Consider the following 16,451-nt stretch of genomic DNA (forward strand, 5'->3'; position numbering starts at 1 on the left):
ACAGGACCAGCCGAGACAACCCAGATACCCTCGCCCCGTCGCCCCCTGCGCCGGCTGCCGAGGAAACCATCCGCGCCAACGCTGCCCTTTCCGGGACACCATTTGCCGCCGCTGCAACCGATGCGGCCATATCGCCGAAGCCTGCAGAGCACCCTTGCCTGAGGAATCTTTCTCCACTCCTCCTCCTCCTCGTTTCCAGACCCAAACACCCAAACAACCGGTTTCCCCGGTTTTCCGGCCACAAGAACTACTCAACCACTAATCGCGACTACTCAAGAGGTAACAATCAATTTTCCGTAAATAGCACGGCAACAAAAAATGGGGGCAAGATTGTAATCTCACTGCTCCTAAACAACAAGCCATGCTCTATGGAACTTGATACGGGGTCTAAATACACCATTATGCCATGGGAAAAGCTTATAATGTACATGCCTAGCCTCTCAAAGTCTGACCTTTTACAAACCTCATTGGTAATTAGAGATTTTCAAGGGGGAATAATACCTGTTCTAGGCCAAGTGAATGTACCTATTATGTTTAAGACTGTTAAATGTACCCTTCCTATGATTGTTGTTGCAGGGGCTAGACACTCTCTTCTGGGTTTGGCTTGGATGGAACCATTGGGAATTGAAATTTCTGGTATCTGTACTGTTAACTCTGATAGCATGCCTAACTTCTTACAGGAATTCCCAGAAGTGTTTAGCCCCACCTTGGGATCGTATAAAGGGCCCCCTATCTCCTTTTCTATTGACCCCAAGGTCCCTCCTGTCCGGCTCAAACCACGCAGGGTACCCCTCCCGCTCCTTCCCAAGCTTGACCTACAGCTAGATAAGCTCATAAGCCAGGGCATTTTAGTTCCTGTAGAGCAGGGGCCATGGGAAACACCCATAGTCACGCCTCTTAAACCGGATGGCTCTTTGAGGGTTTGCGCTGACTATAAGTCAACGCTCAACAAAGCCCTCCAACATCACCCTTACCCCATTCCAGTGGTACAACAGCTCCTTCACTCCCTGGGGGAAGGGAAAGTGTTCGCAAAAATCGATTTAGCCCAAGCTTGCCAGCAACTCCCTGTCGATGAACCGACAGCACTCACACAGACAATTGTCACCCACTGGGGTGCTTTTAAATGTACCAGATTACAATTTGGAGTAAGCATAGCTCCCGGGATTTTTCAAAGCATAATGGAACGTTTGTTGTCAGGAATTAAAGGGACCATTCCCTATTTTGATGACATTTTAATTTCAGGAGAAAACCAAAATCAACTCAACAAAAGAATAAGAGAAGTATTACATAGACTACAAGATAAAGGGTTAAGGATCAAACCTGACAAATGTGTGTGGGGAACCAGCAGTGTAGAATTCTTAGGATATAGAATCAATGGGGAAGGCATCCACCCCACTACTGAAAAATTAAAAGCCATCAGGGAAGCCCCAGAGCCACAGAATAAAACAGAATTGCAGGCATTCTTAGGCCTTCTAAACTTTTACTCTGTCTTTTTAAAACAGAAGGCAACAGCAGCAGAGCCTCTACACCGGCTACTTCAGAAAGGAATCCTTTGGACATGGGGGAGAACTGAGCACGAAGCCTTTTTGCAAATAAAGCAGTTGTTAACTTCTGCAAGTGTAGTAGTCCAGTATAGCACTTTACTACCTGTCAGGCTTACGTGCGATGCATCCCCATATGGCGTGGGAGGGGTCTTGGCACATGTGTTGCCAAATAATACAGAGGCCCCAATTGCTTTCTTTTCCAGAACAATGACCAATACTGAGAGAAATTACAGCCAACTAGATAAGGAGGCTCTAGCGTTAGTGGCTGGGGTGAAGAAGTTTCATAATTATCTCTTTGGCAGGAGTTTTGAATTGGTTACCGACCACAAGCCTTTACTAGGCCTCTTAGCCCCCAACAAACCAACTCCCCAATTTATGTCTCCAAGATTAATTAGGTGGGCCTTGTTTCTCTCAGGATACCTGTACGAGCTCATTCACAAAGGGGGTAAAACCATCAACCACGCAGATGGTCTTAGTAGGTGCCCAATGGCAGAGTTAGTAGAGGACCCTGCCCCATCTGCTGATGTTTTAATGATAGAACTCGAAGATAACCCACTAACAACAGCAAGGGAGGTGGCTGCGCACACGCAGCAAGACCCAATTTTGAAAAAGGTGGTAAACTGTGTACTTAAGGGGTGGCAGAATGACTCTGTAGAAACTAACTTAAGTGATTTTAAAACAAAAAGATTGGAATTGTCATATGTTAAAGGTTGCCTGTTGTGGGGTGATAGAGTAATCATTCCTGAAAGTCTAAAGACCAAAGTACTCACAATGTTACATGTGGGCCACCCTGGTATTGTCAGGATGAAGGGTCTAGCTAGGGGGCACTTATGGTGGCCAGGTCTGGATACTGATATTGAAAAGTGGGTAGCCAAGTGTGATCCATGCCAAGAGTCTCGGCCAAACCCCCCCCAAAACAACTCCAGCAGAGTGGGAACAACCTGCAGGGCCTTGGTCCAGGGTCCATATTGATTTTGCAGGGCCAGTGGGGTCACAATATTTCTTAATAGTGGTAGATGTATTTTCCAAGTGGGTGGAAATCATTGCAATGAATAATATAACCACTAGTGCCACAATTAAGGTTCTGCGCCATTTGTTTGCCACCCATGGCTGTCCTGACATCTTAGTGTCAGACAACGGACCCCAATTGACAGCCAGGCAATTTGAATTATTTTTAGATAACTTGGGGGTCAGACATGCTCTCATTTCGCCTTACTCGCCCTGGGCTAACGGGTTGGCAGAATGATACGTTCGGGTTGCAAAAGAAGCATTGCGCAGGTCAGGCCCTGGAGATGTACAACAGCATCTGGACCAATTTTTATTAACACAACATATTACACCAAATTCCCACACACACATAAGCCCTGCTGAAATACTAATGGGAAGGAAACTTAGATCCCCACTGGATAGATTACACCCAAGGTATTGTACTCCTAATCCTATGTATGTAAATCCTGAAAGACAATTGTACTTGGGTCAAAGTGTTTTTGCAAAGAATTTTGATGGGGGTTTGAATTGGATTAAGGGAACAATTGTACAACAAACTGCTCCTAAAACATATATTGTAAAATTGGAAGATGGTCGAATGTGGAAGTGGCACATTGACCATGTACGAAAGCGCATTGAAACCTCCCCTGAGCAAACTGCTAAAACAGACTCTCCCACTCTAATAGACTGTAATGCGCAACCCGCCTTAATGGACATTCAAATGGACTTATCGAGCCAGGAAGGGTCCTCCAGCGACGCCGAGCCATCTTCGTCCTCAGAGGTCGGTGTTGTGCCTGCCCAATCGACTCAGCGGGCCGGAGCCCAAACTAGGCCTCAGCCGCACTGGGGAAGTACAGGCGAACCGACCTCCACCGTTGGAAGCGAGGACTCAAATGAACTGCGCAGGTTGGAGCGAGCCCTGCGTAGACCGAGCAGATTGGAGGATTTCGTCACGTGGCTTACTTGATTGATGTATTCTGACTAAGGAGGGAGGGGTGTTGAATCCTATGTAAATAGTTGGTTCCATGCGAAACGCTGTCTGAGCTGGAAACAGGAAGTCTCGCCTGATTGGCTCAGACGCTGGCTGCTCTCTTTTGGCGGGAGCCGCAAATGTATAAAAGAGCGGCTTCTCTCCAGGTTAAGCCAGACGTGTTCCCGCTGATTGTCACTTCCCTTTTAAGAGCTGAATAAAGGAACCGTCTTTACTTAAGCCTGTCTCTGGACATTTCACATACGTACATACATTCCCATCTTCTTCCTCTGACAAACAGATCATTTCTAACTCCGATTCCTTTATAAGCCCATCCATCTGCAGAGGAGTGAGAGTAGGCCCCAGCTCTTTAAAAAAAAAAAACTGGGAACAAAAACACAGAAGCCCTTTTCAAAGAATCTACTTTTCATTTCAGAGTGCTTAAGTTATTTTACAAGAACATCAATGAGGCCATGGTGTTATATTTCAAGTCTTCCCTTCACCTTTGGGGGATGCAGTGGCTTTTCTGCTTAAACTGCCGAGAAAGAGCAAAGCGCTTAGATTTTTTGAGGTCGCTCAAGAATTTGATTGCCTTGTATTTTGATGGGCCTAGCAAATGCAGTGCTCTGCATCAGTGAAAGGATTGGTTTTATTTTGTTTTTTTAATGTATGGAATATATTATCTTTGGCTTCCTCCCACTTCAAGTCTGGTGGATGATAAATGAATTCAGAAAAGAACTGAACATAAACTTGTATTCATCACTGGACAAATGCTATAAAAGGTGCCTAGTAGACATGGTTGTTATAACAATTGTACTTTCTCAGTCCATATTTGACCTCAGTGGTAGGCATCTGCTTCATTGGATTTTATTATGGTCGGTGGGAACAAGCTGGCTCAGCATCTGTTCTTTCCTTAGGGTCAGGGTTATTTAGAGCTTATAGATTTGAAGGGTTGTTATATACCATATTTTGGGGAATATAAGACACACCAGAATATAAGACTGCACTTTAGTTTTGGGGGAGGAAAACAAGGAAAAGAGGCCTCTGCCTCCCAGCAATTTGCAAACAGCAATCAGCACAGAAGATATACACTGTTTGCTGTGCATTTCTGTGCGTGTTTGCCTGACCCTTAGAAATAGCAAAGAATTGGTGAAATGTACATTATGGCAGTATATTAATCTCAGAATGTTTTCTTAAATGTAATCACACTAACTCCTTCCAATTATTTAAATAGATCTACTCCAAACATGGCTAAGTCAAGATTTAACTCAGCTGCCTATCTTAATACTAATACTTAATAGTAAAACATTTCAGATTATACTTTTATAGATCTTTAAAATTGATGTGGCTTTCTGAGAGTATTCTCAGCTATTTAAAATAAGATACAATAGCACCTTGAGATCAAGCATTTATTTTAAATATCTGCTTCATTTTCTTAAGTTGTCTGGAACAATAATAATGCAGTCTTTAAAAAAATATGCCTAATAATTTGACTATTCTGTAGACATTTATAGTTATTGACTTACTTCCTTGCAATAAAAGAACAAACAGCCAGTTTCAGCCTTTGCCTTTCCCTATTGCAATTTGCCTCCATGCAGCTTTAGTTTAATTTTCATTTTAGCAGGTGGACTTGCCGGCAACTTCATTCAATCAGCTGAGTGTCAGGAGGCAGATAATCAGTGACTTGTGCTAATCAGGCTCTGCTGCTCTTTGCTGCAAGCATTGTTCCCTCTAAGGTGCATGGCTGCGCGGCCGCGCATCCAAGTACGAACTGCCACGTAGCGTTTTTTAACGCTGCGCAGTGGAGCTGGGAGCCATTTCTCCCCACCTGATGACTGCAACCGGCGGTGCCTGATCCATGCCGCAGTGCCTACCCGCCGACCTTGAAGGGTCTGCTGTGGGGAATCCACCAGAGCAGAAATGTTCTTCATTTTTTGAACTGAGTTTTGAAATCCCCACTATTAGCGTGACGCTCTTCATGTTTGTTTACCAGAAAAGAATTCCCCAGTGAGCTGGCAGTTGAAGTCTGCTAGGCTTAAAGTTGCCGAGGTTGGAGACGCCCTGCTCTAAAAAGTTTGGGCTCTAAAATGGGTGGTGGGAGGGAGGGAGGGAGGCCCCCTAATTATTATTTACAGTGGGGAGCTAATCGGGATTCTCTTCACCAGGCAGGAAGGCAGAATTTTTTTTTCCTGCTTTGTGACCGAGAGTGAGAATTTTGATTGTGAGTTGCTGCCTGGCTGCTGCTCCAGCTGCGTCCAGCAAAGGCAGCCAGCAACTTGAGTTGAAAGAGAAGGAACAACACTAGCCAGATTGTTTGCTGTGAGTTTGGAAGCAGCCAGACTTTTGTTTAGATCTGCCTTTGATGAAGGTAGACGGAATTGAGGGTTTGTCTTAAATTAGGCTCTTTTAACATATTGCAGTTATTTAAGGACAAGACTTACTCCGGATAACCTCGTTTGGATTATTTGGTGTAGGGGTCTCCAACCTTGGCAACTTTAAGACTTATGGACTTTGACTCCCATAATTCTTCAGCAAAGCCAGTTGAGAAATTTTGGGAGTTGAAGTCCACAAGTCTTAAAGTTGCCAAGGTTGGAGACTTCTGATTTGATAGATGATGGTAGTTTTTCTTCTTTCTCAGACAAAAAAAATATATAAGGGGAAGAAGTTGACTTGACCTTTTCTCTAAGAGTTGGTTTCTTGTGTTACAGAAGCCAAACATCAATCAAGACAGGGATTGAAAGACAAGAAGCAAACTTGTTGTTTGTGAGCTTTTGAGAGCTTATGCGAAATTCCTTGTGTGTCCAATCACATTTGACCAATAAATGACAATAGCATTTAGACTTATATAATGCTTCATGGTGCTTTTATAGCCCTCTCTAAGTGGATTACAAAATCAGCATATTGCATATGGGTCCTTATTCCCTTCTAAATTAGGTGGCTGAATGTACATTCAAAAATGTTAGTAACTAAGGTTTCTCTTGCCACATCCTGCTGTTTGTCTTAAGGGTGAACACAGCAAGAGTTGCTGAAGATAAACAGTGTGAATGAACTTTAGTGCATGTCACTTCATCCCTGATTTGTTGACATCATCATTATTATTATTATTATTATTATTATTATTATTATTATTATTATTATTGCAGAGCACAGCCATAACTGAGTGGAGCTTAAAATTGTTGGTTAGTGTTCTATTAATATCATAGGAACTGGAACCATACTCTTCAGTTTTAGGGTGGTTTCGCATCCTGCAATCCTGAGAGGGAGAGAGAGAGAGAGAGAGAAGAAAGGAAGGAAGAGAGAGAAAGAGAGAAAGAGAAAGAAAGAAAGAAGAAAGAAGGAGGGAGGGAGAGGGAGAGAGAAAGAAAAATGAAAGAAAGGGTAGGAGGAAGAGAGACAAAGAGAGTGAGGGGGAGGGAAGGAGGGAGAGAGAGAAAAAAGAAAGAGAGGGAGGAAAAGAGGGGGGAAGAGAGAGGAGGGAAGGAAGAGGGAGAAAGAAAGAGAGCGAGAGGGAAGGAGGGAGAGAGAAAAAAGAGAAAGAGAGGGAGGAAATTAGAAAGAACGAAGGAAAGAAAAAGGAAGGAAGAAAAAAGAAAGAAAGGAGGGAGAGAAAGAAAGAGAGAGAAATAGAGAGGAAGGAAGAGAGAGAGAGAGGAGAGAGAGAAAAGGGGAGAAAAAGAAAAATGACAAAATGATGGAGGGAGAGAATGAGAGATGGAAAAGAGGGGAAAGAAAGAAAGAAAGAAAGAAAGAAAGAAAGAAAGAAAGAAAGAAAGAATAGTAGCATGAAAGGAAGGATGATATTCTGGAAGCACTGTATCTTCAATGGGATGGATTAATAGTATATAATAAATACAGACTCCTTGACTTATGACTTACATAGTTAAGTGACTTGTGCTCTTATCTTTCATTTTGGTTATTTAAGAGGCCAATATATAGCAAAATGAATAATTAATGATAAATGGTTGATTGCCATTGGACTATTTGATCATTATTTGTTTAGTATATGATGACTTTTTTCTTCTAACATATAATGGATTATATCTATGAATATATTGGATGGTGACATATACAGAGAGTAGTATTAATGATATTTAATAGATGATATACTGTATGTTTACTATGTTGACCTATATGATGTATGTTCTTTTTTAGTGAGGAGAAAAACAATAGGAAAAAAATCTTTGTAATTAAAATTATCTACTCAGGGAAGGATTTAGAGGGTATAAGAGTGAGCGACATGTGGGAAAAAAATCAGGTGCTTAGGCATGAAAATGTGCCGTTCAGACATTATACTTCTCCACCCACACCGGAAAAAAAATTAGATGGGACATTGGCTGCAAGGAGGTAATTGTTGGTAGTCAGAGACCAAAGAGTGGGGGTGGATGGGCAGGGGTACATTCAGTGTATAAGACCCACACAAGTTTTCACCCTCTAAAAAAGGGCCAAAAAAGGTACATGTTATACTCCAAAAAATATGGTATATATATATCTCTTTTCTTAATGAGGCGAAAACACAGAGACAAGCAGATCTTCTATTATGGAAATACAGAATACACTGTGTACACTCTTCAATGTGTTGTTATCCAATTACTGAGGCCATGCAAATATTTGGTTTTGTGCTTTTTTTGGAAGGAAAACAAATGTGTTCTGTGGCTCAACAAAATTTATACCACTGTGAGTTGATACCATGCATTTTGATGGGCTGTGCTTGCTCTGATGAGTCAGTAGAAATTGTCTAGGGAAAATCATGTGCGAAGAATGTGTCACATACTGATTTTTGTTCTCCTCTCTCCCTATTCTCTGTATTGTATTTATTCCAATGTGCATCCTCATACAGTAACCTTAGAGTTTGGGATAAAAACCATAGCTTATTAATGGATCAGGCAGCACCACGTGTGAGTAACACAAGTTGTGACTTGGGAAACCTTTGCAAACAGAAAGTATCCTTGTCAACAGTGCAGAATTTTGTGGTGTAATTTTTAAGGGCAAAAGTGAGTGTAAACGTGTGCAAAGGAAGGGAAGTCATGGGTGCAAAAGCAGGTGGATTCTGGATTGTTTGGCTGACAGTTTGTTCAGGGTTGTGCCGGGTGCATGCTCTTGCTTCAAGCACACATGCACCCCTGCAGCAATTAAAAAAATAGCTTTTGTGCATGCACAGAAGCAAAAAAATATTTATTTATTTATTATTTATTTAATTGGATTTATATGCCACCCCTGTTCGAAAATTCGAGGCAGCTAGCTTTTGCGCATGTGCAGAAGTAAAATCCAAGACTGGGACCAACAGTCGGATGGTTGTCATAGTTCCCTCTAAGCTGAGCAGGTGAGCAATCGCTCACTTAAAAATCATCATCAACTCAGAGTTTTCCAAACCTGCCCAGAAGCCGAGAGGGAAATTTTATTATTATTTCTGTGTCGCCCAGTCCCGAAGGGACTGCCGCTCAGACACTATACTTTTCCGCCCACCCCCAAAAAAATTTAGAGAGAACACTGATGGTTGTTCTATTTCATTTTCATCATCACTAGCCTCTTCCACATCTCTTAAATTATGGTAATTCTGTTATCCAATTGGAGTCGAGGTCCGCCCGGATCTGAGCAATTTTATCAGCAAAAAACGTGTTAAAATCCTTGGCACTACTCTGTAATGGCTCCCCAACTCCCCCTTTCATCCACACTCAGCAGTCTCTTCTTCCACCCATCCTTGCCACCTCTGTCTCCTGGTGCTAGATTCGTCCACCTTTCTGCCCACTGATGCCATGGGGGAAGGGGGGTGTCGGTCATTGCTGGCTGGATCTTGACTTCCTGAGGGCCCTCTCCGATGCCGGCCACATATGCTGGGCACCATCCGGCCTCCTGGTGCCTCCTGGTGCCCCACACGTGGACAGCATGTTCGTCCCTCAACTCCTCAATAGCTCTCCTTCTGGTGGTTGGTTAGGGGCTCGTCAGTTAGCAGATCTCCCAGCGCTGGCTGCTCTTCCTCGCCAGTGCCCCAGGGCCGCCCGGTCTCATCGGCCAGTTCCCAGGACTGCCCGATCGATCTCTACCCGCAGATTCTGATGACTTTCCGCTTGATTTTCACTGGCCTTGCTTCCGCTTGGTCCTCCCACGCTCTCTCAGCCTCGCCCGGTCCGGCACGGCTTCCATCATCTTAGCTGTTAATCCCTCTTTCTGCCTTCTTCACACAGATTAAAAATTGCAGAATTCCAATTCCAATTCCAGCTCAGTGGTCCCTGGTCACTCAGTCCAATTCCTCCACTCCTCTCTACTCGGGATTCCCAGCACCGGTACATTAAAAGCAAGTGCGGAGGTGGAGGCGGAGGCGGCGGTGGCTCCAAAAGGCAGCCACCATCTTCTGCCCTACAGCTGATCTCCTTGCTGTGGTCTTTGAAGTTTCTCGCCAGTTGCCTTAGTCTCCGGAACCCCGGACAAGCACAAAATTCGGCTGCATGTTTTTATTCAATAGGACAGCGCTACAGCACTAGCTCAAACTGCATAAAACTGTCTATATTCCAGATGGTATGCCATAGTCCAGCAGAGCAACGCTTCTCTCCTTCCTCCTGCTGCCCCCACCAGAACCAGAAAGTTCATAAGTAGAGGTACCACTGTATATTGAAGAGCAGTTGAAGATTTCGTTATGTCTAGTCTAGTGAAAAGAAGGACTAGGGGTGACATGATAGGAGTGTTCCTTATTTGACAGGCTGCCCTAAAGAAGAGGGAGTCAAGCTATTCTCCAAAACATCAAAAGGCAGGACAAGAAGCAATGAATGGCAATTAATCAAGGAGAGAAGCAACCTTGGACAAAATAGACATTTCCTGTCAGCTAGAAGAAAAACCACTGGAACCACTTGCCTTCAGAAGTCGCAGGCGGTTCATCTCTAGAGTCTTTCAAGAAGAGACTGGACGGTCACGTCAAAAAAGCTATAACAGTGATGGCAAACCTATGGCACCTGTGCTACAATTTGCATGCGGAGTCATATGGGTGGGCATGTGAGGTCCAGAAGTTGGGAAACAGGCCATTTTCACCCTCCGCAGGCTCCCAGAAAGGCTCGCACTTGGGGAGAGCCTTCCAGTCTAACCAGAAGTCAGCAAATGGGACATTTTTAGCCTCTGGAGGACTTCTGAGGGAGTGGGGAAACCCGCTTTTGCCCTCCCCAGACTTAGAAAGGCTTGAACGCGGAAAGAGCAAAAAAGCGGGTGCACCATTGCATGTCGGGAGTGTAGGGGGATCACACACACATATGCATGGAGCACATGGAGTTATGGGTGAGAGTTTGCCTGGGTGTGACCCTCCTGTTCTCCCCCTTTTAGCATGTGAACCAAATATGGATTTGCCATCACTGCACTCCCTGGATTTGAACCAGGGGTTGAACTGGAAGACCTCCAAGGTGCCTTCCAATTCTGTCCATACTGATAGAATCTCTCCAACCTTTTGCATGCTTCCTCCAACTTGAAAAAAATGTATACAGTGATCCCTTGGTACTTCGCGGTTCATCTTTTGCGGATTCGCTATTTCAAGGGTTTTCAAAAGGGGCTTAAATCCATTCAATCCATTTAAAATTTTAAATCCATTAAAAATTCATAAAATTCTTCTACAGTACTACTGTACTCTATTAAAGAAACTGGTAGGATATCACATGTAGTTCTAGCTGAGAAACATTACAGGACTGTTTAATGCAAAGGGTGAGTTTTAAAAGTTCAAATACTCATTAAAAACATAAAAAAATATCTTTCCTCTACTTCATGGAAATTCATTTTTCATGGGTGGCCTTGGAACGCATCCCCATGAAAAATGAGGAATCACTATAATGCAATCACCCTTAAAATCATTATCTCTTCTGTCCAAATCTGACAGTTTTCCCAACAACATCACTAAAGTTTTTTTAATGTCTTGATCACAAAGGGTGAGTTCAGTTGCTGTTATTTTTGTTTGCTTCCCTCTTTGCTGTACGGTTCTTTATTATGCAAATTGCTATCATTCTTCCTCATCCTTTAGTGAGCTTCCCATCCCCTCCTGTCTGAAAACAAAGAAAGCACATATACCCGTATACAATTTTGAAGTGGATGGCGGGAGCCAATTGCCATAGATTGTGAATTCAAGATTGGTCCAGAATCCATTTGAAGCTTAATGTTTTCTTTTTGTTGTTGTTGTTTAAATTTGTTAACAGTTTCTTCCCCCCCCTTCAATAACACCAGTAATCCCAACTGACCCATTAATTAGCTCGAAATGTGACAGTTGCATGGAAAAAGCACTCTAACATTTCTCTTCTGTTTGAATATCAGGGAGATGGACTAAAAATAGTGTCTGCCATCTCGACATGCACAAACTGTATCTGTAAAAACAGTAAAATGTTTTGCAAATTGCTTCACCCTTTACCCTCTGTTGAAGCAATTGGCTCAGCTTTGTATTGGTGATATGCATGCCCCCCTCTTCCCTCTCTTTGTCCTTCCCTCTCCTCCTCTCGTTCTCCCTTTCTCTCTCTCTCTTTCTCCTTCTCCCTCTCTCTCCTTCTCTCCTCCTTCTCTCTTTCTCCCTCTCCCCATCTCTCTCCCTCTCACCTTATCTCTTTTTCCCCACTCTCCCTCTTTTTTTTCTTCTCTCTTTCTCCCTCCCTCTCTCCCTCTTCTCCTCTCCCTCCCCCTCTTTCTCTCTTTCTCTCTTTCTTTCTTTCTTTCTCTCTCTCTCTCTTTCTTTCTTTCTTTCCCTCCCTCCCTTTTTCTTTCTTTCTCCGTCCTCCCCCAATATCATTTAACAAAATCCATGGGACCAGCACATGGCAACAATCCAGCTAATCCTTGAATGTTTGGCTGTGTCTCCTACTGAGCAGCTTCCTACTCAAGATGACTCAATATGGCTCATGTCCCACAAATCGCAACTGCCAGCTTATGTCTCTTTCAAAAGAATTCCCCGTTCTTATCTAATCCAAGGATTCCCCCCCCCCTTATCAGTTGCTTCTGCAGCTATAACAGAATAACATATGGAGAGGATTCCTTGGTCGGATCTCTAAGAAGGAGAGAGTAGAGATGGAAGTATAAAAACCCCAACAGGAAAGGGCTTCTCCAAAAACAGCGGGAAGAAAACGGCAACATTTGAATTGTGTGTATGTGTGTATCAGTGGTGGATTCCTAACGGAACAGGAAAGGTGCCTCACCAGTAGCAAAGCTGAGCTGCATGCACAACTTCAGGTGTCTTGTGTGTGTACACATGTGTCCCAGTGTACTTTCACTTTTGCAGGAAGCAAAATCTCATGAGGGGAAGCACGCGCATGAGAGATTTTGGCAAGCGCAGAAGTAAAAAAAAATGTCCGAAACCTCGCATGGGCGTTCCCTCACGAGATTTTGCTTCTTGCGCATGTGTAGAAGCACAAACATGCTGGGATGACCGTGCATGCACGCAAGACACCTGATGCTGCACGGGCAGTGCACCAGTAGCAGTGATAGGAGCAAGGTGGCGCAGTGGGCAGAGTGCAGTACTGCAGGCCACTGAAGCTGACTGCTAGATCTGCAGGTCAGTGGTTCAAATCTCATCATCGGCTTGAGGTGGGACTCAGCCTTCCATCCTTCCGAGGAGGGTAAAATGAGGACCTGGATTGTGGGGGCAATATGCTGTCTCTGTTAAAAAGTGCTATTGCTAACATGTTGTAAGCCGCCCTGAGTCTTAAGGAAAAGGGCGGTATTAAAAAAATTCAAATGAATGACTGATGAATGACTTGCAGGTTAGTTGGTAGATGGTTCCATTTTGTGTGAAGACTGATGCAAAGTAGGTATTGAGCAGCTGTGCTTTGTCTCTGTTGTCTGTGATTTCATTACTGTCTTCGTTTTTAGTGTAGTGATTGTTTTCTTGATTTTCTTCTTGTTGTTTATGTGCTAGAACAAACTTTTTTTGTTGTCTTTGACTTTAGTTGCAAAGTATTGTACATGTTGGGCCTTTGCTGTTTTTATTTTTTGTTTGCAGGTTTTGGCTGTTTGCTCATCAGATCATCAGGCCCGTGATTGTTGTTGTGGTTGTTGTTGTGGTTGTTATTATTATTATTATTATTATTATTATTATTATTAATTAGATTTGTTTGCCACCCCTCTACGGAGACTCGGAGTGGCTCACAACAACAAAACACAGTACAAATCTAATGTTTAAAAAACAGTTTAAAACCCTTAATATAAACAAACAGCCATACATCCCAAACAAACCATACATAAAATGGAATGGCCCCGGGGGAATCAATTTCCCCATACCTGACAGAAGAGGCGGGTTTTTAGGAGTTTGCGAAAGGCAAAGAGGGTGGGGGCAACCCTGATCTCTGGGGGGAGTTAATTCCAGAGGGTCGGGACCGCCACAGAGAAGGCTCTTCCCCTGGGGCCCGCCAGAGGAGATTGTTTCGTCGACGGGACCCAGAGAAGGCCAACTCTGTGGGACCTAATCGGTCGCTGGGATTTGTGTGCCAGAAGGCGGTCCTGGAGGTTGACTCAGCCTTCCATCCTTTGCAGATGGATCAAATGAGGACCCAGATTGTTGGGGTGTAAACCAATTAGAGAGTATTGTAAACTACTGTGAAGCAGTATATAAATCTAAGGCAGTGATTCGCAACCTTCCTAATGCCACGACCCGTTAATACAGTTCATCATGTTGTGGTGACCCCCCCAACTGTAAAATAATAAAAAAAGGCAGTGAGAAGCCTCTGTGGGGCCTCTCTAGGAATCTCCTGGGAGGAAACAGGGCCTCCACCCTCCCTGTGGTTTCCCCAATCGCACGCATTATTTGCTTTTACATTGATTCCTGTGGGAAAAATTGTTTCTTCTTATAAACATTTCTACTTAAGAACTTGGTCACGGAACGAATTAAGTTCGTAAGTGGAGGTACCATTCTCTATATATCAACCTCACATGGGAAAAGACCCGAACTGAATTGAAAATAAAGGGAGACTTGTATAGGTCTACTTCGAGGATGTTTCCTCTCATCAGCTTAGCCATACCCTTACTGGGATTTGAACCTGTAGCCTCTGCCTTGTAAGGCAGATTAGACAGAAAACACACACACACACATACATGTATGTATGTATTTATGTATGCATGCATGTACATGTGTATATTAGTAGTAGATGCTATGACCTTTTTCAAAATATAATCCTTTCCAAGACAGTGTTTCTGTTTGTTTGTTTATTTATTTATTTATTTTGCCCAATACATAATGAAGGTTAATGAGATTAACCATGTAGAATATATATATCAAAGAAAGGAAAGAAAGAAAGAAAGAAAGAAAGAAAGAAAGAAAAGATAGGAGTGAAGATATAAGAATAAAATGCAATACATCAATGGAGGATAGAGGAAGAGAGATATGAGTGGAAGAAAAGAAATATGAGATATAGGAGAGACAATTGGACAGGGGATGGAAGGACTTGGAGCCAATTGTGTAAATATCAGCTGAAGCATTGGGGACCCTGAAGCCCATGACTGGTGAGAGACAATTAAAACCTTCAGATCCAATGTCAGCATCCTACTTGCTCTACACTATCGCTAAATCAGAGTGCCAAGCTTCTGGGAAATGAATGAATCAATTGCCAAACCCCTTTTGAGATGTTCAGGTCTGATATGAAATAGCAGAACCTCATACCAAATCTTGGTAGCAATTAGTTATCTAGAAATGCAGTTACATAGCAAAATAGAGATGGGGTGGGTGAGAGGAAGGGGAAGGGAAGTGAGCCTGGGTGCAACTGGAACCAGTAAAGTGAACCATCTTCTCTCTGGAGATGATAGACAGCAATATTTAAAAGTAGAGATAGACTTTTTTCACCTATGTAATAAATCTGTAGTCAAACAAACACTGCAAATGGTTGGCATACACACAATGATGGGTTGCCAAATTTTTTACCACCACACGGTGGGCATGGCTTATCTTGTAGGTGTGGCTTGATGGTCATGTGATTGGGTAACAATGTCTTGCTGGCCACGTGACCAGGTGGGAATGACTTTACAATCATGTGGGCTTAAAAGTCATATGACTGGGTGGGAGTGGCTTACCGACCAAGATAAGTTTGCAGATAGGTGCTTGGATTCTTTTCCAGTTGATTAAGTCACATTATTTGAAGAGCCACAAAAATGACAGATGATAGACAGCATTATTTATTGAGGAGCACAGTCACATTTTCAGGTTTTGTACTGAACCCACAAGATTCAGTATGATACCAGATTAGGCAAGTAGCTCAATTTTCTTTAATTGCTATAAAAATTCAGTTCCAGATAATGGTTAAAATGATTAAAGCGTTTATGGATAAAAACGTACTATTTAATTATTTTCTATTTTAAAAGTAACTAAGGATTATACTAAGGTAGTAGAGAAAGAAGGAGAATTAAAAAAAACTAGTCACCTGAATGATTCTGAGGTTGAGAAAGATATTGCTGATATTGCAACAGCCCATTACTGCATACAGACTTAAAAAACAAAAGGAGAACAGGGTGATATACCCACTTACAAGACAAGACAGGAAGCCACCATTTCTACAGTTTTGAGCAAGGATCCCCAAACTTGGCAATTTTAAGACTGGTGGACTTCAACTCCCAGAATTCTCCAGCCAGCTGGAGAATTTGCCAAGTTTGGGGACCCTTGGTTTTGAGTGTATTTAGTCCAAGAAAGATATTGATGATATTGCTCTAGATATTGCTGAATAAGTGGCCATGCAAATGTCCTTGTGGTTTTATTGGTATATCATGGAAATGATTTATCACTGTCACCTTCTGAGGTTGTTGGGTAGTATTTTGCCTCTCCATAATTTATTTTTCTGATGTTTAGATTTTTCCCATTCAAAATCTAATCAGCTTCACACCTGCTTAACTTTTCAAGTTCATGGAATCATAGCGCTGGAAAGGACCTTGGAGGTCTTCTAGTCCAGCCCCCTGCTGGAAGTCCTTATTCCATCCTGCAGCAGAAGTCCTTATTCCATCCTGGACAAATGGCTATCTAA

Source organism: Erythrolamprus reginae, chromosome 9, assembly GCF_031021105.1.
Source record: "Erythrolamprus reginae isolate rEryReg1 chromosome 9, rEryReg1.hap1, whole genome shotgun sequence".
In the NCBI taxonomy this organism is placed as follows: domain Eukaryota; kingdom Metazoa; phylum Chordata; class Lepidosauria; order Squamata; family Dipsadidae; genus Erythrolamprus; species Erythrolamprus reginae.